This window comes from Heptranchias perlo, chromosome 20 (assembly GCF_035084215.1).
Source record: "Heptranchias perlo isolate sHepPer1 chromosome 20, sHepPer1.hap1, whole genome shotgun sequence".
Classification (NCBI taxonomy): domain Eukaryota; kingdom Metazoa; phylum Chordata; class Chondrichthyes; order Hexanchiformes; family Hexanchidae; genus Heptranchias; species Heptranchias perlo.
In genome coordinates, this window is record NC_090344.1 from 9,748,326 (window position 1) to 9,772,631 (window position 24,306).

Consider the following 24,306-nt stretch of genomic DNA (forward strand, 5'->3'; position numbering starts at 1 on the left):
GAACACACATTCGAAACCTGGAAATGCGAAACAACGAATGTTAAGGTAAATAATCCCTGACATCCCCGGGTGGGCTCAAACCAACATTTTCAGTTAACAGCCGAACGCGCTTACCAATTGGACCACAGAAACACGACGTTTGGTTTTCTGAACCATTAATTCACCGAGCGAAAGCTTCAGCTTGAAACGATCAATGTAACAGCTGTCTTACCATCAGTTTACTTTTCCAAAATAAAGGTTGTGCAGCTTGCACGAGTGAAAATCGGTGCTGTATTATTTCTGAACATCAAACTCCCCTTGCCCCTAAATGTCTGTATGTTGGAAGACTCGGTCCCCCAGTAGTAGAGAGGGTTGATTTTTCGAGCTGTGATTCACCATTCTCTATTCCAGTCATGTTTCGGTTTGCAGAAAATGAGATGAGATGAAATGAGCAAGTCCAACGAGCACGTCTGTGATACTACACGGTATCTACAAAGTTGTCTCTTGCACTTACAGTGAAGCGGACGGCAGTTTTCACTCTTAAACCAGTCACTATGATGTTCAGAAAATATGTGGCCGAGAAAGACTTGATTTCAGCGGGGTGACACTGGAACAGAGTAAAATTGTGATTGTCCAGTGGCGAGAGGGTGGATTTGGAACTCCCGTGCGGCTGCACTGCGCATTGTCCAGATCTGCTTGGAGCGATATTCACTTCAATTCATCACTTACAGGGACAGTTTGATTTCAAGTTTCTTTTTTCTGGTGCTTGGTGAGATTTCAAAATTGAAAGCGACCCATACCGACCCCAAACTCGTCACTTACACGCTGACAGATACAAGGCGGTCACACTCTTCACTTCAGTGAGATGAAAGTCGAGACCGATTTCACGGTTGAATGTAATGGCGAACAAAACTCACCCAATGAAAGTGCAGCTCATTGAGGTGCCTTTAAATTCCTGATTGTTTGCACTGAACTTCTTCCCAAAGCGTTGGCGATTCAGGTCGAGTGATTTGGGGACTTCACCCTCTTCGCGAAAGTTTCAACCGCAGTTCGAGATCAAAAGTCGAGGGCAGAATGAGACACCTCCCTGAAACCGGGGAACAAAGAAACCAAACTTTAGAGCAAGGTTCTGTTTGTTGAGAAAAATAAAATAAAACATTTATTTTGGAAAGATCCAGAATGCTATCAGCTCAAAAAGCAACTGTTACCCCGGCGGGATTTGAAGACGCAGCCTTCTGGGGGAGCAATAAGTAATGCAGATAGAAGCAGGAAGTTGAAAAGTGTGAATTGATAGATTAAGTGAGTGGCCAAAACTGCGGCAAATGGAGGTCAATGTGTGGGAGAGCGAAGTCATCCATTTAAATCGAAAAAAGATAAATGGTGAGAAGCTGGGAACTGTGGAGGAGCAGAGAGATTTCGGGGTCCGTGCACAGAAACCGCTACCAACCACTATAGGTACAAAAACGATTGAAAATCGTTAATGGGATGTTAGCAACGGTTCGTTCGTTTGCTTAGACGTGTCATAATATCCCGATCGCGGTTTGATTCCTGTATGGGCTGAGAAGGGGCTTTGGTTCGTGTTTATATGACTTTTAAAATCCAAGCTTTACAAACAGATCCACAGACGAAGTCACGGGGACAATTTTTGGAATAACATCCATTGTAGCTTTTACCCCTGGGCCGGAGAAACACGTCTTTCTATTTATTTGTCTTTCTCCGGTTTGCAGAGAAACGTTTAACTCGCGGCCTGTTCCCGTTAATGATCAGCAGCAGCAACAGACAAACAGAGCGGGTCTGACCGCCCCGAGATGTGGAAAAGGCATCGGCTTTGGAGAAGTGAATCAAATCAAATAATCACCCGGCACCGAGAGAGAGAAAACCAAGAGAAAAAGATAGAAGGGAATCGAGAAATAAAAACTAAATCAAGTCGATAGAAATATTTCCCATCCTTGATGTCTCTCTATTCAATCCCCAATCCTTCAGTGGCGGGAATCAAATTTCACTGTAAATAAATGCGAGAATCGACCCAAAGAAGAAGAAACCAAATAACCAAAAACTGCCGAAATCCGGGATTGAATGAACAACCTTTAGATCTTCAGTTTTAATGCAATTCCAACTCAGCGATTTTGACCCAACAGCAAATTCAACTTTGCCTCATTGTCCTGCAAGAAAATATCACCGCCGCGACGCCTTGCTCTTCCTGTTCATTACCGCACTTCATATATAAACATCGCACTCACATATACCCAAACACAGTTCATATATAAACATCGCACTCATATATAAAACCCCACAGTTCGTTTATAAACACCGCACTCATACACGCACCCACAGTTCATATATATTGACATAGCAATCAGATATACACACCTGCAGTTCATATATAAATATCGCACTCAGATATAAACACCCAGACTTCACATATAAACATCGTTCTCATATATAAACTCCCACAGTTTATAAATCAGCAGCGCACTCATACATCCACACCCAGTTTATAGGAGGAAGTTCGGTACCGACCGCCGATACAGCTCTCAGAGTGGGAGAGGCGGAAGTAGCAGCGACCGAACAAACTCTGGATCTCATCCTTAAGACAGACCGGTAGATCCACCTGTGGAATTACATCGCATTTGTGTATCAGTGAGGGTAATGGGTTCTTAGTGGCGATCGATCGGGCCAAGGGGATCTCAGAGAGGGGAAGGGACAGTCAGATGGCATCAGAGAGTGTAAGGGGGCTCAGAGAGAGGAAGGGACAGTCAGATGGCATCAGAGCGTGTATTAAGATCTGAGAGAGGGGAAGGACTGCCGAGTATGGGAGAGTGTAAGGGGGCTCAGGACGTATCTGTGTAAGGGGCACTCAGTGGGCATCAGAGCAGGTAAATGGCGCTGACAAGTTTCAAAGAGGATCATGGACTCACTGACGGTATCGGAGAAGGTAAGAGACAGAGCGTATCAGAGAAGATAAGGAGCTCAGGGTGAACCAAAGAGGGTAAGGTGGGCTCAGGAGGTATCAGAGAGGCGAATGGATCCAGAGTTGGTATCGTCTCAATATTACATTTTCTAACCTTCAACATTTTTAATAACGGCAAAAAATGAAGCGGACTGAACCGATAACCTGTCCGTGTCCCATGTGGAGGGAACGAGAAGGTAGAATCAGGAGGGAGTGGATAATTGGCAAGGCTCACGGTTTCCTTTCATGCAGCTCAGGGTTGTGTCTGGTGATACAACTGGAGAAAAGGGGTTGCACTTTGAAACTTTTATCACTCAGTGTGAAAAATAGAACACAAATCGCCCGAAGTGGGGCTCGAACCCACGACCTTAAGATTAAGCGTCTCATGCTCGACAGACTGAGCTAGCCGGGCCGATTATCAAAATTCTTCCCATCCTATTTAGCAGAGAGACAGCTGTTGGCTTTGCTGCAGGAGTTCAGTTCGTTCCACATTCTCAGGGTATCTCCTTCTGAACACCCGTTTTTTTTTCTGGAGTTAGTCTGATGCCGTCACACTCTTCACTTCAGTGAGATGAAAGCGGAGAGCGATTTCACGATCGAATGCAATGACGAACAAAACTCATTCAATGAAAGTGCAGGTCATTGAGGGGCCTTTGAAGTCCTGATTGTTTGAACTGAACTTCATCCCAAAGCGTTTGAGATTCACGTGGAGTGATTTGGGGACATCTTTTCCCTCTTTGCAAAAGTTTCAACTGCAGGTCAAGATCAAAAGTCGAGGGCAGAATGAGACGCCTTCCTGAAATTTGAGAACTCGGGAAGCAGACTTTAGAGCAAGGTTCTGTTAATTGTGAAAAAGCAGATAAAACATTAATTCCGGAACGATCCAGAATCCAGCTCTAAAATTAACGGTTACCCATCATTTACACACGCAGCCTTCTGGTGGCACAAGAAGTAATGTCGCTTAAAAACCGGAAGTTGAAAAGTGGGAATTGATAGATGAAGTGAGTGGGCAAAACTGCGGCAAATAGAGTTCAATGTGGGGGAGAGCGAGGTCATGCACTGTAAATCTGAGAAAGATAAATCAGAGTATTTTCTAAAGTGGTGAGAATCTCGGAACTGTGGACGAGCAGAGAGATTTAGAGGGCCATGCACAGAAACCGCTACCAGCCAGCGTACAGGTAAAAAAATAATTAAATAACCGAATGTGCCGTTCGTCGGGCCGGTTAGCTCATTTGCATAGAGTATACCGTAATGTCATGATCACGGATTCGATTCTTGTAATTTACTTTATTTATTTCGGGTTTTTGTAACTTTTAAAATCGAAGCTTTACAAAAAAAACCACAGACAAATTCACGGGGACAGTTTTTTTGAATAACATCCATTGCAACTTTGCCCTCGGGTCGGAGAAACAAGTCTTTTTTTGTCTTTCTCCGGTTTGCAGATAAACGTTTAACTCGCGGCCTGTTCCCATTAATGATCATCAGCAGCAACAGACAGACAGAGCGGGTCTGACCGCCCCGAGATGTGGAAAAGGGATCAGTTTAGAACAAATGCATCAAATCAAATATCACCCGGCACGAGAGAGACAAAACCAAGAGAAAAAGGCAGAAGGTAACAGAGAAATAAAAACTACATAGAGACGATAGAAATGTTTCCCATCCTTGATGCCTTTCTATTCCATCCCCAATCCTTCAGTGTCGGGTATCAAATTTTACTATAAATAAATGCGAGAATCGAAGCAAGGAAGGAGATACTAAACAACCATAAACTGCCGAAACTCGGGATTGAACTAAGGACCTTAACACTCTCCCAACTGAGCTATTTCGGCTCCACATCCATCGTTTATTTCGTGTTATTGTCGTGGAAGTAAATATAGCCCCAGGAGGAATTGCCCCTCCTGTTCATTCCACAGTTCATATATAAACATTGCACTCATATACACACACCCACAGAGCATATATATGCATCGCTGTCATACATAAACTCCCAAAGTTTATCAATCAGCAGCGCACTCATAGATCCACACCCAGTTTATAGGAGGAAGATCAGTACCGACTGCCAATAGAGCTCTCAGAGTGGGAGAGGCGGAAGCAACAGCGCCCGAACAAATCTGGATCTCATTCTTAACACAGACCGGTAGATCCACCTGTGAAGTTACACTGCACTTTGAAAGCAGGGACGGTAATGTGTTCTGACAAGCCATCGGGGGGTCTAATCGCTTCTTCGTGGCGATCCATTGGGGCAAGGGCATCTCAGAGAGGGGAGCGGGCATTCAGAGGGTATCAGAGAGTATATTGAGATCTCGCAGAGGGGAAGCACTGCCAGAGGGTATCAGAGAGTTTAAGGACGCTCAGGGCGTGTCAGTGGGCGAGGGGCACTCAGCGGGTACCAGAGAGTGCAAAGGGCGCTGACATGGTTCAAAGAGGATCATGGACTCTCTGAGGATATCACAGAAGATGAGCAGCTCATGGAGAATCAAAGAGGGTAAGGTGGGCTCAGGAGGTATCAGAGAAGCGAATGGATCCAGAGTTGGCATCTTCTAAATATAACACTTCCTAACCATCAACATTTTTAATAACAGCAAAAATGAAAACTATTGAAACGGTATCTGCCGTGTCCCATGTGGAGGGAATGAGAAGATAGTATCGGGAGGGGCTGGATATTTGGCAACGCTCACGGTTTCCTTTCACACAGCTCAGTGTTTTGTCTGTTTATAGAACTGGATTTCGTGAACTGGAGATAAGAGGTTGCACTTTGAACCTTTCATCACCCACTGTGAAAAATAGAACACAAAACGCCCAAGCTGTGGTTTAAACCCACGACCCTGAGATTAGGAATTTCGTGCTTTACCGACTGAGCGAGCCGGGCCAGCGGCAGGGCTCCTTCTCATTCTATTATTGCAGAGAGGCAGGTGGTGACGTTGCTGTAGGGGTTCAGCTTGTCCGACAATCCCAAGGTGGCTGAATCTGAACACCCACTTCTCATTCTCGAGTCAATCTGATGCCTTTTACCAGACGTCCAGCCCCGCGCTGAGCAGGAGAGGAACATCGGGACAGGAGAAGACCATTCAGCCCCTCGAACCTGCTGTCTCATTCAATTTGATCATGAGATGATCAGTAATTCATGTCTGTTTCCCCGCCTTGGACTCATATCTCTTGGTAACCGAACCGGAAACAGATCGATCAATATCAGATTTGAAAATTTGATTTGAGCCACAATCCACATCCTTTGGGATGAGAGAGTTCCAGCTTCCGGCCGTATTTTGTTTGCTAAAGTGATTCCTGATTTCTTGCATGATTAGTCCAGCTCCAATTTCATTTTGGATTCGGCCAACAGAGAGAGAGAAAGAGGCCGTCTTAACCGGAGATTGATCCTTGAACGATCTCTCACAAATCAACTGAAACCAGTCGGAATGTGAATACCATTTCACTTTTTCAAAATAAAGGGAGTGACATTCATTGTGGAAACAGTCTGATGTCGCTCACTGCAGAAATATCCATGTCAGTGAGATTCAGTCTGAAGGAGCTCGCCTGCAACCTTCGAACCTTCTCTGTCAAGAAATATTCCGACTTCGTTCAAGCCAATCTCGTTTTTTTTGGATATTTTTCAGATGCCTGTTATCCAACCGCAGAAAAAATGGTGGAAAATCAGACGCACTCAGCTGGTAATGTTTGCGGTACATTTTCTGGCAGACAAGACACACATTCGAATCCAAGAAATGCGAGACAATGAATGTTAAGGTAAAAGGTTGCTTTAGCTTCCTCAAGTGGTTTCGAACCACTAACTTTGCAGTTAGTCGCTCAATGCGCTAACCAATTGCGCCACAGAAACAGCGCTTGCAAATGTTCAAGGACCAATTCATCGAGCTGAAGCTTCAGGTTGCCGCGCTCAATGGAACAACTTTCTTCCAATCAGTTTTCTTTTCCAAAATAAAATGTGTGCAGCTTGCACGAGTGAAAATCTGTGCTGTATTATTTCTGAAAATTAAACTCACCTTGCCATTAAACACCTGTATGTTGAAAGACTCAGTCCGCTCGTGGAAGAGAGGATTGATTTTTGAGCTGTGATTCGCCATTCTCTGTTCCAGTAATATTCAGGTTTGCTGAAAATGAGATGAGATGAAACGAGCACGACAAACCAGCAGGTCTGTGACACGACACCGTGTCTACAAAGCTGTCTCTTGCACTTACAGTGAAGTGGACGACAATTTTCACTCTTAAACCAGTAATTGTTATGTTAAGAAAAAATGTGGCCGAGAAAGACTCGATTTCAGCGCGGTGACACTGGGCCGGAGTAAAGTTCAGTTAATGCGATTGCCGAGTGGCGAGAGGGTGGATTTGTAACTCCTGTGCGGCTGCGCTGCACATTGTCCAGATCTGTTTCGAGCGATATTCCCTTCAATTCATCACTTGCAGGGACAGTTTGATTCTAAGTTTCTTTCTCCCGGTGCTTGGTAAGATTTCAGAAATAAACGCGACCCGTGCTTAACCCAAACTCGTCACTAACACGTTGACCGATACAAGGCGGCCACACTCTGCACTTCCGTCAGATGAAAGCCGACAGCGATTTCTCGTCGATTCCAATGGCGAAAAAAAGTCATTCAATGAAGGTGCAGGTCATTGAGGTGCCTTTAAATTCCTGATTGTTTACACAGAACTTCTTCCCAAAGAGTTTGAGATACACGTGGGGCGATTTGGGGACTTCTTCTCCCTCTTTGCAAAAGTTTCATCCGCAGCACAAGATCAAAAGTCGAGGGCAAAATGAAACGATTTGCTCAAATTTGAGATCCAGAGAACCAGAATATAGAGCAAGGTTCTGTTTATTGAGAAAAAGCAGATGAAACATTCATTCCGGAACGATACAGAACCCTATCAGCTCTAAAGGCAACGGTTACCCCGTGTTTTCAACACGCAGCCTTCTGGTGACGCAGGAAGTAACGCAGATGATAGCAGGAAATTGAAAAGTGGGAATTGATAGATTAAGTGTGTGGACAAAACTGTGGCAAATAGTGTTCAATGTGGGGGAGACCGAGGTCATACACTTTAAATCTAAGAAAGATAAATCAGAGTATTTTCTAAATGGTGAGAAACTCGGTGCTGTGGAAGAGCAGAGAGATTTCGGGGTCCAAGTACAGAAATCGCTGTGAGAATCCCTACGTGGTCAGTTTTCGGTAAAATATTAAAATGCCTACGTGGCAAAGAAGCAGAATGCAAAATGGTTAGAAAGGGTTAATTAGTTAGTAACTGAGATTGGTGCAGGTGGCCTGGCCCTCCTGCTGGGCCATATGTTTGCTTAGTCAGCAGGCCTGCATTGTCTTATCAATGATAGGTCTTTGATGTGAGTCAAGGACTGGTCTGAATGTCTCCATGTTTATGGCAGATCAATATAGGTAACGAGCTTAGCCAAAGTTGAAAGACATTCCAGGTTGGGAGATAAGGAACAGAAGGAACAGGGAAGAACATTCTAAGTTGGAAGATGAGGAAGTTATCCCCTTTGATGTCTAACAGCAGCATGATCAGCACATGGACGATTTATGATTGGTCGGAAATAATGTAACCTCGCATGGCAACCTATGCCCGGCTTATGATTGGTGTTGACCCTCGTTAAGTATGTTCCAACCCTATTGATTTGTATAAAAACGTGTGGATTTCTGTATGTTTCTTGTTCTTGCTCTGCCAGCATAGAGGGACTCTATCAGGAGTCCAAATCAATGCTGCAGACTAAGAACCCTGCTATTAAAGATGTGTTGAACTTTAAAATGTATTCGACTTCAGTTATTACTGAACCAGACTGAGGGGAAAGAATCCGGATCGTCAGCTGCAGGTACAAAAATTAATTAAACAGCCTAATGTGCCGTTGGTACGGCCGGTTAACTCGTTTGCAAAGAGTATACTGTAACATAATGATCACGGACTCGATTCTTGTAATTTACTTTATTTATTTCGCGTTTTTGTAACTTTTGAAATCGAAGCTTTAAAAAGAAAATCAACAGAAAAATTCACGCGGACCGTTTTTGAATTACATCCGTTGTAACTTTGCCCCTGGGCAGGATAAACACGTCTTTCTTTTGATTTGTCTTTCTCCAATTTGCAGATAAACGTTTAACTCGCGGCCTGTTCCCATTAATGATCATCAGCAGCAACAGACAGACAGAGCGGGTCTGACCGCCCGAGATGTGGAAAATGGAACAGTTTCGGACAAATCAAATAGTCACCTGGCACCGAGAGAGACAAAACCAAGAGAAAAAGGCAGAAGGTAACAGTGAAATAACAGCCAAATACAAACGATATAAATATTTCCCATCCTTGATGTCTCTCTATTCAATCCCCAATCCTTCAGTGGCGGGAATTAAATTTCACTGCAAATAAATCCGAGAATCGAAGCAAGGAAGAAGAAAGTAAACAAACAAAAACTGCCGAAACTCGGGATTGAACCAAGGACCTTCAGATCTTCAGTCTAACGCTCTCCCAACTGAGCTATTTCGGCTCTGTACCCAACGGTTACTTTGTGTTATTGTCGTGGAAGAAAATATAACCCCAGGAGGAATTGCCCCTCCTGTTCATTCCACAATTCATATATAAACATCGTACTCGTAGAGATACACCCACAGTTCATATATAAACATCGTTGTCATACGTAAACTACCAAAGTTTATAAATCAACAGCGCACTCATACATCCACACCCAGTTTGTGGGAGGAAGATCGGTACCGACCGCCGATAGAGCTCTCAGAGGCGGAAGCAGCAGCGACCGATCAAACTCTTGATCTCATCCTTAACACAGACCGGTAGATCCACCTGTGAAGTTACACCGCACTTTAATAGCAGGGACGGTAATTGCTTCTGAGAAGGCCTCAGGGCGTCTAATCGCTTCTTAGTGGCGATCCATTGTGGCAAGGGCATCTCAGAGAGGGGAAGGTACTATCAGAGGGCATCAGAGAGTGTAAGGGGGCTCAAAGAGGAGAGCGGGAAGTCAGATGGCATCAGAGAGTGTATTAAGATCTGAGAGAGGGGAAGGACTGCCGAGTATGGGAGAGTGTAAGGCGGCTCAGGGCGCATCTGTGTAAGGGGCAATCAATAGGTATCAGAGCAGGTGAATGGCGCTGACAAGGTTCAAAGTGAATCATGGACTCTCTGAGGGTATCGGAGAAGGTAAGAGACAGAGCGTATCAGCGATGATAAGGAGCACAGGGAGAATCAAATGGGGTAAGGGGGGATCAGGAGGTATCAGAGAGGCGAATTGTTCCAGCGTTAGCATCTCCTAAATATTACATTTTCTGACATTCAACATTTTTAATAACAACAAAAAGTGAATCCAATTGAACCGATAACCTGTCCGTTTCCCATGTGGAGGGAACGAGAAGGTAGAATCGGGAGGGAGTGGATATTTGGCAACGCTCACGGTTTCCTTTCACACAGCTCAGGGTTGTGCCTGTTTCGAATCTGGAGACAAGAGGTTGCACTTTGAACATTTTATCACCGAGTGTGAAAAATAGAACACAAATCGCCCAAAGTGGGGCTCGCACCCACGACCCTGAGATTAAGAGTCGCATGCTCTACCGACTGAGCTAGCCGGGCCGACTGCTGAAATTCTTCCCATCTTATCATTGCAGACAGACAACTGTTGGCTTTGCTGCAGGAGTTCAGTTCGTTCCACAATCTCAGGGTATCGACTTCTGAACACCCGTTTTTTCATTCTGGAGTTAGTCTGATGTCTTTTACCATTCGTCCAGCACCTCGCTGAGCAGTATCGGAACATCGGGACAAGAGAAGGCCATTCAGCCCCTCGAACCTGCTGCCCCATTCAATTGGATCATGAGTTGATCTGCAATTCATCTCTGTTTCTCCGTCTTGGACTCATATTCCTTGGTACCCGAATCGAAAAACGATCTGTCAATATCAGACTTCAAATTATGAATTGAACCACAATCCACATCCTTTGGGATGAGAGAGTTCCAGCTTTCGGCCGTATTTTGTTTGCTAAAGTGATTCCTGATTTCTTGCATGATTCGTCCAGCTCCAATTTCATTTTGGATTCGGCCAACAGAGAGAGAGAAAAAGGCCGTCTTAACCGGAGATTGATCCTTTAGCGATCTCTCACAAATCAACTGAAACCAGTCGGAATGTGAATACCATTTCACTTTTCCAAAATAAAGGGAGTGACATTCATTGTGGAAACAGTCTGGTGTCGCTCACTGCAGAAATATCCATGTCAGTGTGAAGGAGCTCGCTTGCAACCTTCGAATCTTCTCTGTCAAGAAGTATTCCGACTTCGTTCAAGCCAACCTCGTTTTTTTGGATATTTTTCATATGCCTGTTATCCAACCGCAGAATAAATGGTGGAAAATCAGACGCACTCAGCTGGCAATGTTTGCGGTACATTTTCTGGCAGACAAGACACACATTCGAACCCAAGAATTTGCGAGACAATGAATGTTCAGGTAAAAGGTTGCCTTCGTGTCCTCTAACGACCAATTTTTCAGTTCGCAGCGAAACGCGCTAACCAATTGCGCCACAGAAACAGAACTTGCAAATGTTCAAGGACGAATTCATCGAGCTGACGCTTCAGGTTGCCGCACTCAATGTAACAGCTTTCTTCCAATCAGTTCACTTTTCCAAAATAAAATGTGTGCAGCTTGCACGAGTCAAAATCTGTGCTGTATTATTTCTGAAAATTAAACTCACCTTGCCATTAAACACCTGTATGTTGAAAGACTCAGTCCGCTCGTGGAAGAGAGGATTGATTTTTGAGCTGTGATTCGCCATTCTCTGTTCCAGTAATATTCAGGTTTGCGGAAAATGAGATGAGATGAAATGAGCAGGACAAACCAGCAGGTCTGTGACACTACACGGTGTCTACAAAGTTGTCTCTTGCACTTACAGTGAAGTGGACGACAATTTTCACTCTTAAACCAGTAATTATTATGTTAAGAAAAAATGTGGCCGTGAAAGACTCGATTTCAGCGCGGTGACACGGGCCAGAGTAAAGTTCAGTTCATGCGATTGCCGAGTGGCGAGAGGGTGGATTTGTAACTCCTGTGCGGCTGCGCTGCGCATTGTCCAGATCTGTTTTGTGCGATATTCACTTCAATTCATCACTTACAGGGACAGTTTGATTCTAAATTTCTTTTTCCCGGTTCTTGGTGAGATTTCAGAAATAATCGCGACCCGTGCATAACCCAAACTCGTCACTAATACGTTGACCGATACAAGGCGGCCACACTCTCCACTTCCGTCAGATGAAAGCCGACAGCGATTTCTCGTCGATTCCAATGGCGAAAAAAAGTAATTCAATGAAAGTGCAGGTCATTGAGGTGCCTTTAAATTCCTGATTGTTTCCACAGAACTTCTTCCCAAAGCGTTTGAGATACACGTGGGGCGATTTGGGGACTTCTTCTCCCTCTTTGCAAAAGTTTCATCCGCAGCACAAGATCAAAAGTCGAGGGCAAAATGAAACGATTTGCTGAAATTTGAGATCCAGAGAACCAGAATTTAGAGCAAGGTTCTGTTTATTGAGAAAAAGCAGATGAAACATTCATTCCGGAACGATACAGAATCCTATCAGCTCTAAAGGCAAACGTAACCCGGTGTTTTGAACACGCAGCCTTCTGGTGACGCAGGAAGTAACGCAGCTGCTGGCAGGAAATTGAAAAGTGGGAATTGATAGATTAAGTGTGTGGACAAAACTGTGGCAAATAGAGTTCGATGTGGGGGAGACCGAGGTCATGCACTTTAAATCTAAGAAAGATAAATCAGAGTATTTTCTAAATGGTGAGAAACTCGGTGCTGTGGAGGAGCAGAGAGATTTAGGGTTCAAAGTACAGAAATCGCTGCAGGTACAAAAATTAATTAAACAGCCTAATGTGCGGTTGGTGCGGCCGGTAAACTCGTTTGCAAAGAGTATACTGTAACATAATGATCACGGACTCGATTGTTGTATATTACTTTATTTATTTCGAGTTTTTGTAACTTTTGAAATCGAAGCTTTAAAAAGAAAATCCACAGAAAAATACACGGGCACCGTTTTTGAATTACTTCCGTTGTAACTTTGCCCCTGGGCAGTATAAACACGTCTTTCGCTTTATTTGTCTTTCTCCAATTTGCAGATAAACGTTTGACTCGCGGCCTGTTCCCATTAATGATCAGCAGCAGCAACAGACAGACAGAGCGGGTCTGACCGCCCCGAGGTGTGGAAAATGGATCAGTTTCGGACAAATCAAATAGTCACCTGGCACCGAGAGAGACAAAACCAAGAGAAAAAGGCAGAAGGTAACAGTGAAATAACAGCCAAATAAAAACGATATAAATATTTCCCATCCTTGATGTCTCTCCATTCAATCCTCAATCCGACAGTGGCGGGAATTAAATTTCACTGCAAATAAATCCGAGAATCGAAGCAAGAAAGAAGAAAGTAAACAACCAAAAACTGCCGAAACGCGGGATTGAACCAAGGACTTTCAGATCTTCAGTCCAACGCTCTCCCAACTGAGCTATTTCGGCTCGACACCCAGCAGTTACTTTGTGTTATTGTCGTGGAAGAAAATATAACCCCAGGAGGAATTGCCCCTCCTGTTCATTCCACAATTCATATATAAACATCGTACTCATCGAGATACACCCACAGTTCATATATAAACATCGTTGTCATACGTAAACTACCAAAGTTTATAAATCAACAGCGCACTCATACATCCACACCCAGTTTATAGGAGGAAGATCGGTACCGACCGCCGACAGAGCTCTCAGAGGCGGAAGCAGCAGCGACCGATCAAACTCTTGATCTCATCCTTAACACAGACCGGTAGATCCACCTGTGAAGTTACACCGCACTTTGATAGCAGGGACGGTAATTGGTTCTGAGAAGGCCTCAGGGCGTCTAATCGCTTCTTAGTGGCGATCCATTGGGGCAAGGGCATCTCAGAGAGGGGAAGGTACTATCAGAGGGCATCAGAGAGTGCAAGGGGACTCAAAGTGGAGAGCGGGCAGTCAGATGGCATCAGAGAGTGTATTAAGATCTGAGAGAGGGGAAGGACTGCCGAGTATGGGAGAGTGTAAGGCGGCTCAGGGCGCATCTGTGTTTGGGGCAATCAATAGGTATCAGAGCAGGTGAATGGCGCTGACAAGGTTCAAAGTGAATCATGGACTCTCTGAGGGTATCGGAGAAGGTAAGAGACAGAGCGTATCAGCGATGACAACGAGCACAGGGATAATCAAATAGGGTAAGGGGGGATCAGGAGGTATCAGAGAGGCGAATTGTTCCAGCGTTGGCATCTCCTAAATATTACATTTTCTGACCTTCAACATTTTTAATAACAACAAAAAGTGAATCCAATTGAACCGATAACCTGTCCGTGTCCCATGTGGAGGGAACGAGAAGGTAGAATCGGGAGGGAGTGGATATTTGGCAACGCTCACGGTTTCCTTTCACACAGCTCAGGGTTGTGCCTGTTTCGAATCTGGAGACAAGAGGTTGCACTTGAAAAATTTTGTCACCGAGTGTGAAAAGTAGAACACAAATCGCCCAACGTGGGGCTCGAACCCACGATCCTGAGATTCAGAGTCTCATGCTCTACCGACTGAGCTAGCCGGGCCGATTGCTGAAATTCTTCCCATCTTATTATTGCAGAGAGACAACTGTTGACTTTGCTGCAGGAGTTCACTTCGTTCCACAATCTCAGGGTATCTACTTCTGAACACCCGTTTTTTCATTCTGGAGTTAGTCTGATGTCTTTTTCCATTCGTCCACCTCCGCGCTGAGCAGTATCGGAACATCGGGACAAGAGAAGGCCATTCAGCCCCTCGAACCTGCTGCCCCATTCAATTAGATCATGAGTTGATCTGCAATTCATCTCTGTTTCTCCGTCTTGGACTCATATTCCTTGGTACCCGAATCGAAAAACGATCTATCAATATCAGACTTCAAATTATGAATTGAACCACAATCCACATCCTTTGGGATGAGAGAGTTCCAGCTTTCGGCCGTATTTTGTTTGCGAAAGTGATTCCTGATTTCTTGCCTGATGAGTCCAGCTCCAATTTCATTTTGGATTCGGCCAACAGAGAGAGAGAAAAAGGCCGTCTTAACCGGAGATTGATCCTTCAACGATCTCTCACAAATCAACTGAAACCAGTCGGAATGTGAATACAATTCACTTTTCCAAAATAAAGGGAGTGACATTCATTGTGGAAACAGTCTGATGTCGCTCACTGCAGAAATATCCATGTCAGTGTGAAGGAGCTCGCACCAGCAGGGAAAGGTGAAGGAAAAAAAGACTGAGATGGTCGGAAAAGTAAAGGTGCAACCCAGCTGATAAATTCGTAGCTAATGTCTCCACATTTTTGTCTCTTCGCCCTCACAGTGAAAGAAAACAGCAATGTGAGTAAAATATACTAATGGTCGCTTGAAGACTCTGACGATGCCGAGACAGATGCCAATGTAGCTTCAGATTAACTAATTCTGAAAAGTATTATTTGAAATAACAAGTCGTACATTGTAAACGAATTTAGTAAAGAGATTGGTGACTGGAAATAGGTAGTGCACAACTTGATATTGCTGTACATCGGAATAGAAAACGAGATTGGGTGGACAGAAGCAGTTGGAAAGGATCGCCGATCGGCTGAAGACTATGGTGAAATTTGAGACCGGCTGCAGGGCTTTCTCGCAAGCGGCTCGTTGGTCCAGGCGTTTGATTCTCGCTTTGGGCGTTTTTCTCATGGAATATGCGAGAGATCCCGGACGAGCCCTGTTATCTCACTGCTTTTTAGTGAAAAGTCACCAATTGGATTCTGACATCTTTGCAGTTGTTCGAATTGAATTATATTTGAGCTCCAGAGGACAAAGTGCAGAAGTTTCCAAGGCGCAACACACACGGAGTAAATAAAATGTCTCAAGATGATGTGGAGATTGAAGCTGAATGTGAATTTACCCCAATTTAGGCGGTCTCATTGATATTAGATGACGGGATCGAGAACCACATATCCAAGTTTGCCGATGACACAAAGATAGACAGAATTATAAGCAGTGTGGATGGAAGAATGAGATTACAGAGAGATATTACTAGATGAAGTGAATGGGCAAAACTGCGGCAAATGGATTTCAACGTAAGCAAGTTTGAGGCCGTCCACTTTGGACCTCAAAAAGATAGATCAGAAAACATATTAATGGATGTTGCTTCAAAAGATTGACCTCATGATATTTTTTGTGGATTCGCTTGTTTCTGAAGTCTGCCAAACTTTTCAAAGTTGCCAAAATTTTGCAATAGGAACCGTATGGCCCGTACGGGGTTAGAACCCGCAACCTGAGCGTTATGAGCAGTACGCTGTAACCAACTAAGCGAACCGGCCATGCATGTATTTTAGCTTTATGGGCTTACCCGCGTGTTGGGTAGTTTGTGTTCATTTTTACACCAGCTGACAGGGTTTTGCAACGAATATTGAACAAACCACATCCCTTAAACATTGTTACTTGTTTCTGTATATACTGTGGAGGATGTAGATCAAAATTAACAAACAAAGAGCACTTTAATGTAACAAATTAAATTCCGATCAATAATATTTTACTCACAATGAACAGCCCATCCATAAAACACTGCCCTGCTAGAAAACCTGTGTGCAGGACCCTGAGCTACTGTGAAAATGATATCACCGCAACGTGATTCGATCACGCTGCGTTTTGACGTTGAGTCAGATGTCTGTCTGTCTATCCGTCTGATTGGGTCTCTGCCTTATTCTCAGGCCAGGCTTTTTGTTTGCTGGCTGCAGGCCTCGCTCCCCGACTGACTGAACAACTACCGGGCCGTGTGTCAGAATCAATGACTGTGACTGACTGTCTGCCCATTTATGGCCACATTTCTGAGTTCCTGCCTTCGCTCTGTGTCGCAGGCCTGTCTCTGTCCCTTCGGATCACAACACACCCACAAGCTTCACGACTGAACGCAGGTTTGGTCAGTCTGTCCTCGCAGGTCCTTCGGAAGCTAATGATTTTGAACTGAATTATTTTTCCTGAGTGACTTGTGAAGTTTGGTTCAGTGATATGTTTGCGAAAGAGAACGGAGGAAATAGTTAGTTTGCAACTCGACATTTCTCTACATCGGAATAGAAAACGTGATTGTATGGATAGAAGAGGTCTGAAAGGATGGCCGATCGGCTGTGGGTGGCACCGAATTCTGCAGTGGCTGCAGTGGTTCATTACCGGTAATGAAAATGAGGTAATATACTACCACAAGCTGCCGGTGAAAATCATTCAATTTCCAAAACTTGACCCACCGAATCAAATGAAGCTGCTGGGAAAGCTACAAGATAACGCCGGTCTATCGGGCATCGTTTGAAGCAACTGGCAGTTCAAAGTAGCATCTGCAGCCATGAAAGTACTGCCATGTGCCGCTGCGATCGCCGAGTGGTTGAAGCGTTAAATTCAAGATCAAATCGAGTTTTCCTTCGCAGGTTTGATTTCTGCTCGCTGAATTATTGTTTAAAGATCCGTTCAATGCTCAAATGAATGAACTGGATCTAACTCACTTCATTTATCTCTCTCAGAGCATGAGAGATACTCGAGCGTGGCCGGCGCTTTTAATTGGGTGCCCAATGTACTCTTGCAAAATTCAAATACACAAGAAAGAATCTTGCCCAATCTGCAACTAAAATTCTGCTACTTTGCAGAACCACCCATTTATACTCGACTTTATTTACATGAATCTCTCTATCTCTCCCTGTCTCTTGTCTCTATGTTGTCCCCTGATGGACTTCTCAGGCTTAAAAGTTAGCAAAATATTGCAATCGGAACCTTATTACACGAACCCGCGACCTTTGCGTTATCAGCACCACGTTCTGCACAAACTGAGCCAATGGACCATGTATACAGATTTGCTTTTTAGGCTTACCCACGTGTTGGGCAGTTTGTGTTTATTTTTACACCAGCTGACAGGGTTTTTGAACTAATATTGAATAAACCACATCCCTTAAACATTGTTACTTGTTTCTGTATATACTGTCGAGGATGTAGATCAAAATTAACAAAGACCACTTTAATGTAAAAAATTAAATTCCGATCAATATTATTTGACTAACAATGAACAGCCCATCCATAAAACACTGCCCCGCTATAAAACCTGTGGGCAGGACCCTGAGCTGCTGTGAAAATGATATCACCGCAACGTGATTCGATCACGCTGCGTTTTGACGTTGAGTCAGATGTCTATCTGTCTATCTTTCTTTCTGTTTATCCTTCTGATTGTGTCTCTGCCTTCTTCTCATGTTTTTTCTTTGCTGGCTGCAGGCCTCGCTCCCCGACTGGCTGAACAACTACCGGGCCGTGTGTCGGAATCAATGACTGTGACTGTCTGTCTGCCCATTTATGGCCTTGAATGGCCACATTTCTGAGTTCCTGCCTTCGCTCTGTGTCACAGGCCTGTCTCGGTCCCTTAGGATGACAACACACCCACAAGCTTCACGATTGAATGCAGGTTTGGTCAGTCTGTCCTCGCAGGTCCTTCGGAAGCTTATGATTTTGAACTGAATTATTTTTCCCGGGTGACTTGTGAAGTTTTGTTCAGTGATATGTTTGCGAAAGAGAACGGAGGAAACAGTTAGTGTGCAACTCGACATTTCTCTCCATCGGAATAGAAAACGTGATTGGATGGATAGAAGAGGTCTTAAAGGATGGCCGATCGGCTGTGGGTGGCACCGAATTCTGCAATGGCTGCAGTGGTTCATTACCGGTGATATATTACCGGTGGCTTCTTATTTTCGGGGTATAATTCTCGCTTTGGAATATTTGACGATTCATTCTGAGCGAGGTCCCGTTTCTTAATGTTGTTTAAAGCTCAAATAAATTGAACCAGATTTAACCAACAGCATTTCTCTCCTTCAAAGAGATATTTCAGCAGACGTGTTTAATTCGAGAGCCCAATGGTCTCTTAAAAAACATTGAAAGGAAACTCTCCCGAGCTCCGTGTTAAATTCTTGCTCGTTTGCAGAACTTGACATTTGTTTCTTTACTTTAATCTGTCTCTTGACTCTCTGTGTTTTCCCCTCATGCACTTCTTATGCTTTATTAAACGGCCAAGGATGATCGAAGCTGCAGAGAAGTGTAAAGATAGGAAGGCGGAGAAGGTCAGAGAAGCAAAGGTGCAACCCAGCTGATGAATTCATAACTGAGGTCCACTAAAGTCTCTTCGCCGTCACAGTGAAAAAATCAGCAATTCGAGTACAGTATACTTTTGGTAGAGTGTATAATAGGCAGATGTTGAGACAGACGCCAATCGAACTGTTGCCGTGGCGATGAAAGCGCCAAATGCGAAACACTGGACCACAAGGTAACGCTGAACATTCTTTGCTGTGAACAAGCAGACAAACGCGGCCTTTCCCACTTGCCCCTTTGTAATTTCGGTCATTTTCGGGCCAGACAAGCTGCTCGCACAAAATAGCATTTTCTGTTCGAACTACTATTGGGACAGAAGTTGATGTTCAGGCAATAACAGCACCAAGTGCAAGTAGACATGTACATGAAATAGCAAATGAGGTGATATCCTGCCACAAGCTGCCGGTGAAAATCATTCAATTTCCCAATATTGACCCACCGAATCAAATGTTGATCCTGGGAAAGCTGCAAGACAACGCAGTCTATCGGACATCGTTTGAAGCAACTGCCAGTTGAAAGTGGCATCTCCTGCTGCTTCTGTGGGGAGTGAGAGGGAACTGAGCATCGATTTATTGGTTATTGGTGAGTTCGTGCCGCTTGAAAGCACTGTCGACGATATATTCCATCACTTTGCTGACGATTGAGAGCAGACTGATGGTGCGGCAATTGGCCGGATTCGATTTGTCCTGCTTTTTGTGGACTGAATAACGGAACAGGCTCGATGGGCGAAATGTCCGAGTCCTGTTCCCGTGTTCCTCATTGGTTCAGAATGTAAAACGATCCTGCATTGGCCACGTATCAAGCTCGAGTCGCATGATAAGTCGGCGAGAATTCAACGCCACCACCACCAATCCTCGCATGGCCACTTGCTGCATGTGTCCATTTGGAATCCTGTTTGAAAGCATATGCAGTCTGGCGGAGGTACTGTGATAACCCTACGCAGTCTGACCTACAGCTGTGCAAGAACTGCTGTGTGCAGCTGCGATGGCCCAGTGTTTGAAGCGTTCGACTCATAAGCCACTGGGGTTTTCTTGCACCGGTTTGAATTATACTCGGTGTGTTACTGTTTAACGATCTATTCAATGTCCAAATGTATAAACTAGATCGAATTGACGCAATTACCCTTTTCAAAGCAGGAGAGACATTCCACCGTGGCGGGCGCCCAAAGTTCTCTTTCAAGATTTCAAGACACGAGAAGGAATATCTCCCAATCAGCAATTTAAATTCTGCTAGTTTGCTGAACCTGGCATTTATACTCTTCGTTTATTTCCTTGCATCTCTCTATCTGTCACTGAATCTGTCTCTTGTCTCTCTGATATAATTCTCAGGCTTCCTTGAATGGCGAAGGCTGATCTAACCTGCAAGACAAGCAGGCTGAGATGGTCGGAAAAGTAAAGTTACAACCCAGCTGATGAATTCGTAGCCAATATCTCCACATTTATGTCGCTTCAGAGCAATTCATTCTGCAAAGTGTTTCAGGATAATGCAAGTCGTACATTCAAAACGAATTTGGTGAAGAAAGGCTGATATTGTTAACTCGAAATAATTAGTGTTGAATCTGATCTCGCTGTACATCATATTTTGTACAAGAAAACGAGATTGGATGGACATTCTATTCTGAAAGGATGGTTGATCGGCTGCGTGGCAGCGAAAATTTACATTGCCTGCACGGCTCTGTTGCCAGTTGCTCTTTGGATCTGATTTTCGCTCATGGAGTTTCACTGGTTCAAATCCTGGAGCTCTTATTCGCTTTCACTGGATTTCCCACGAAAGCCAAATAAAGTTTCACTCTCTCCGGTCCTCCATAAATCCTGATGTCGCAGCCTTTCTCACTCCGGGAGCTGGGGAATAGCGGAAAACTGATGAGTTTGTTGTCCCATCTGGAATGCGGTTTTGAACTGTTGTTATTCGCCGAGACAGCGTTGCTGAAGCCTTTAATGATCTCTCACAAATCAGCTGAACACGGTCGGAATGTGCAAACCATGTTACTTTTCCGAAATAAAGGAGTGACGTTCATTGTAGAAACACGGTAGAAGACTGCTCTCGCTCACTGCACAAATATCCATATCTGAATGAACCAGCTCTCCGGCAACCATTGAGTCCTCCCTTCGGACCTTGTCTGTGAAGAAGAATTCTGAGTTCCGTGCAGCCAATCTCGGATTTTTAAATATTTTTCATGTGCCTGCTATCGGACCGCAGGGTCACTGGTGGAATATCAGCCGTGCTCCGCTGGCAATTTTTACCCTGCATTTTCTTGCAGACAAAACACACATTGGAAACCTGGCGCTGTGAGGCAATGAATTCTGAGGTAAAAGATATCCAGGGCGGGCTGAAACCACCAACCTTTCAATTAAAAGCCGAACGCCCTGGCCGATTACACCACAGAGACACTATGTTCTTTATACTAAACCATTAATTCACCGCGCTAAAGTTTGAGTTTGCAGCGACCAATACAGCAGCTGTCCATCATCAGTTTACTTTTCTAAAATAAAAGGTGTGCAGCTTGCACGAGTGAATATTTTTGCTGTATTATTTCTGAGCATTAGGCTCATAACTGCCTGTATGTTTGAAGGCTCAGTCCGCAGTGGGAGAGAGAAGTGGTTTTTTGAACTGTTATTTGACCAGGTTCTATTTCAGTAAAATTCCCGTGACCAGAAAATGAGATGAGATGAATCGAGCAGGTCCAACCTGCCGTTCTGTAACACTACACGGCATCTACAAAGTTGCCTCTTTGCACTTACAGTGAAGCGGAGGGCAGTTTTCACCCTAAAACCAGCAAGATAGTTGGCGCAGTAAATAGTGTCGATGGGAGCAGAAAGCAGCAAAGGGCCATTGATGATTAAATGTGAGGGCAAAACTGTGACAGATGGAGTTCAATGTGGGGAAGTTTGATATAATCCACTGAGAAACGAAGATAGATCAGAGTGTTTTCTAAATGGAGAGAAGTTAGGAACTGTCGAGGAGCGAAGATATTCAGGGGTCCAAGTACAGAAATCTTTGCGTCAACTGATTTTTTGCTGATCTGCTGGCTGGCAGCTGGTGTTTACGATATAATTGTTTCACTTTCATACTGCGGGTTCGATTCTCGGTCAAGGAAATCATTTTAACAAAACAATTATGAACATTACCAATTTAATACATGAAACCGATGATTCTCTGTGAAAGATGAATGTTTGTGATCGTCATTAATGAACCGATAACTTTCTGCTGCAGACCGGTGTCACTCGTTCACCATGGTGAACGAGTGACAGCGAAACTTTGTGCTTTGCATGAGATGAACTTCCATCCGTTCTCATTTCCCAGACAGTATTTTAAGAGTCTGGTTAAAATGGTTCAGTGTTTATGACACCAGGACTGTGATAGAGCCGTTGTTAAATTGAACAGGAACAAACAATTGACGGCGCCTTTTCACAGGTGAATCTCAGCCCTGGAGGGTTATCAGGAGTAACTTCCCAAATAACGTTTCCGCCTCCGATCTAACCGGGGACTTTTCGCATGTGAGACGAACGTGACGACCGCTAAACTAGCGAAACCTTTGCTCAGTTCATAGCACTGTGTCGCTTCTCCGTTAGACAACATCACTTCTGTCCCACACTAAACGCCGCCAATCCTCTTCCGCTTTCCTTCACAAACATCTCAATGATCAAAACTTCACAAGTTACACAGGAAAAAATCTTCAAAATTTCAAAATCATTAAACTCCAGAAGGAACTAAGATGTTAATTCGTGGGATTTAGGTGTCGCTGGCAAGGCCAGCATTTATTGCCCATCCATAATTGCGCTTGAGAATGTGGTGGTGAGCCGCCTCCTTGAACCGCTGCATTCCGTGCGGTGAAGGTTCTCCCACAGTGCTGTTAGATAGGGAGTTCCAGGATTTTGACCCAGCGACGATGAAGGAATGACGTCACCATTCCAAGTCGGGATGGTGTGTGACTTGGAAGTGAACGTGCTCTTCCCATGTGCCTGCAGCCGTTGTCCTTCTAGGTGGTAGAGGTCGCAGGCTTGGGAGGTGCTGTCGAAGAAGCCTTGGCGAGTTGGTGCAGTGCATCTTGTAGATGGTACACACTGCAGCAGATTAAAGTTGCGTTCAGTCAAAGTCGGTGTGTGAATGCTGTGTGTGTATTGTCATCCTGAGAGACAGAGACAGGATTGTGACACAGAGCGAAGATATGAACTCAGAAATGTAGCCATTCAGGTTCATAAAAAGGAAGACGGTAAGTCAAAGTCATTCATTCTGACACACGGTCCGGTACTTGGTCATTCAGTCGGGGAGTGAGGCCTGCAGCCAGCAATCAGAAAGTCTGAGAATAAGGCAGACACGCATTCATACGGATATACAGGTAGACAGCCAGATCGACAGGCAGACAGACAGGCAGAGAAGCAGACCGTGTCCTTTGCCTTTTATCCTGATTTGTCAGTAACAATTTTAAACAGCTTCTGGATCCGTCCCTTCCTTTAATACTGTGCAGCAGCAGTGAAAATAACTTTGTGGATTTGAGGGTTGAGCCGAATCGGAGACCGATCCCCAGTCCCCAGGAGAAATTCCCTAATTCCTGGGCACTTTGTGTTAAGCAGAGGTGAGCAGCAAAAAGTGTTAATAATGGGAATAGTGGGACTGAGATTTGCTTAAACAGCCGGCACCCTGTAAAACAGAGCTCCAAGTATCGGTTTAAATAAAGTCCTGAACTGACAGAGGGGAGGGAAGATGAGGATTGAATTAAATCCCAATTCACTGAATCTAAACAAGGTTTAAATAAGTGAATCTTTCAGGAGTTGGATTCCTGAGCCTGTGTGTGAGCTGAAACTGGATCGGTCCCGTTCAGTAAAAGAGACCGACAGGCGGATCCCAGACAGGGCTCAGGCCGGGACCGGGCAGCGGCTGGATGAGAGAGCGGGGCTCCTGCGCTGTTGCTGCGACTGCTTCCGCCTCTGTGAGTCCCTGCGGCGGCCGGTACTGATTTCCCTCTTATGGATCCGGCTCCAAGCTTTCGTTGTGAACCTCGTGGCGCAACGGTAGCACGTTTGATTATAAATCCAAAAAATGCGTGTTCGAATTACGTTGGGGTTGTCGCATTTTCACCACGTTTCAGTGTCAATCTGTTTTATCGCGGGGCAGTCTTTTTGGGATGGTCCATTCACTGTGTGCAAAATAATATTTATCATAGAATGAACACACCACAGAAGGAGGCCATTCGACCCATCAATTCCTTACCTGCCTTTTGTAAGAGCAATCCCATTGG

The 24,306-nt window shown here is 44.5% G+C and overlaps 5 non-coding genes across 5 annotated transcripts; all 5 read right to left on the reverse strand.

Annotated features, from left to right (window-relative positions):
• Window positions 1–3,268: 3,268 nt before the first annotated feature.
• On the reverse strand, window positions 3,269–3,341 carry trnak-cuu (transfer RNA lysine (anticodon CUU)). Its single transcript has one exon. It is a non-coding gene; the product is annotated as a tRNA-Lys (tRNA).
• Window positions 3,342–9,343: 6,002 nt separating this feature from the next.
• On the reverse strand, window positions 9,344–9,416 carry trnaf-gaa (transfer RNA phenylalanine (anticodon GAA)). The gene has a single exon. It is a non-coding gene; the product is annotated as a tRNA-Phe (tRNA).
• A 1,018-nt stretch (window positions 9,417–10,434) lies between these two features.
• Window positions 10,435–10,507, reverse strand: trnak-cuu (transfer RNA lysine (anticodon CUU)). The gene has a single exon. It is a non-coding gene; the product is annotated as a tRNA-Lys (tRNA).
• Window positions 10,508–13,356: 2,849 nt separating this feature from the next.
• trnaf-gaa (transfer RNA phenylalanine (anticodon GAA)) lies at window positions 13,357–13,429 on the reverse strand. Its single transcript has one exon. It is a non-coding gene; the product is annotated as a tRNA-Phe (tRNA).
• A 1,018-nt stretch (window positions 13,430–14,447) lies between these two features.
• Window positions 14,448–14,520, reverse strand: trnaq-cug (transfer RNA glutamine (anticodon CUG)). The gene has a single exon. It is a non-coding gene; the product is annotated as a tRNA-Gln (tRNA).
• Between the last annotated feature and the right edge of the window lie 9,786 nt (window positions 14,521–24,306).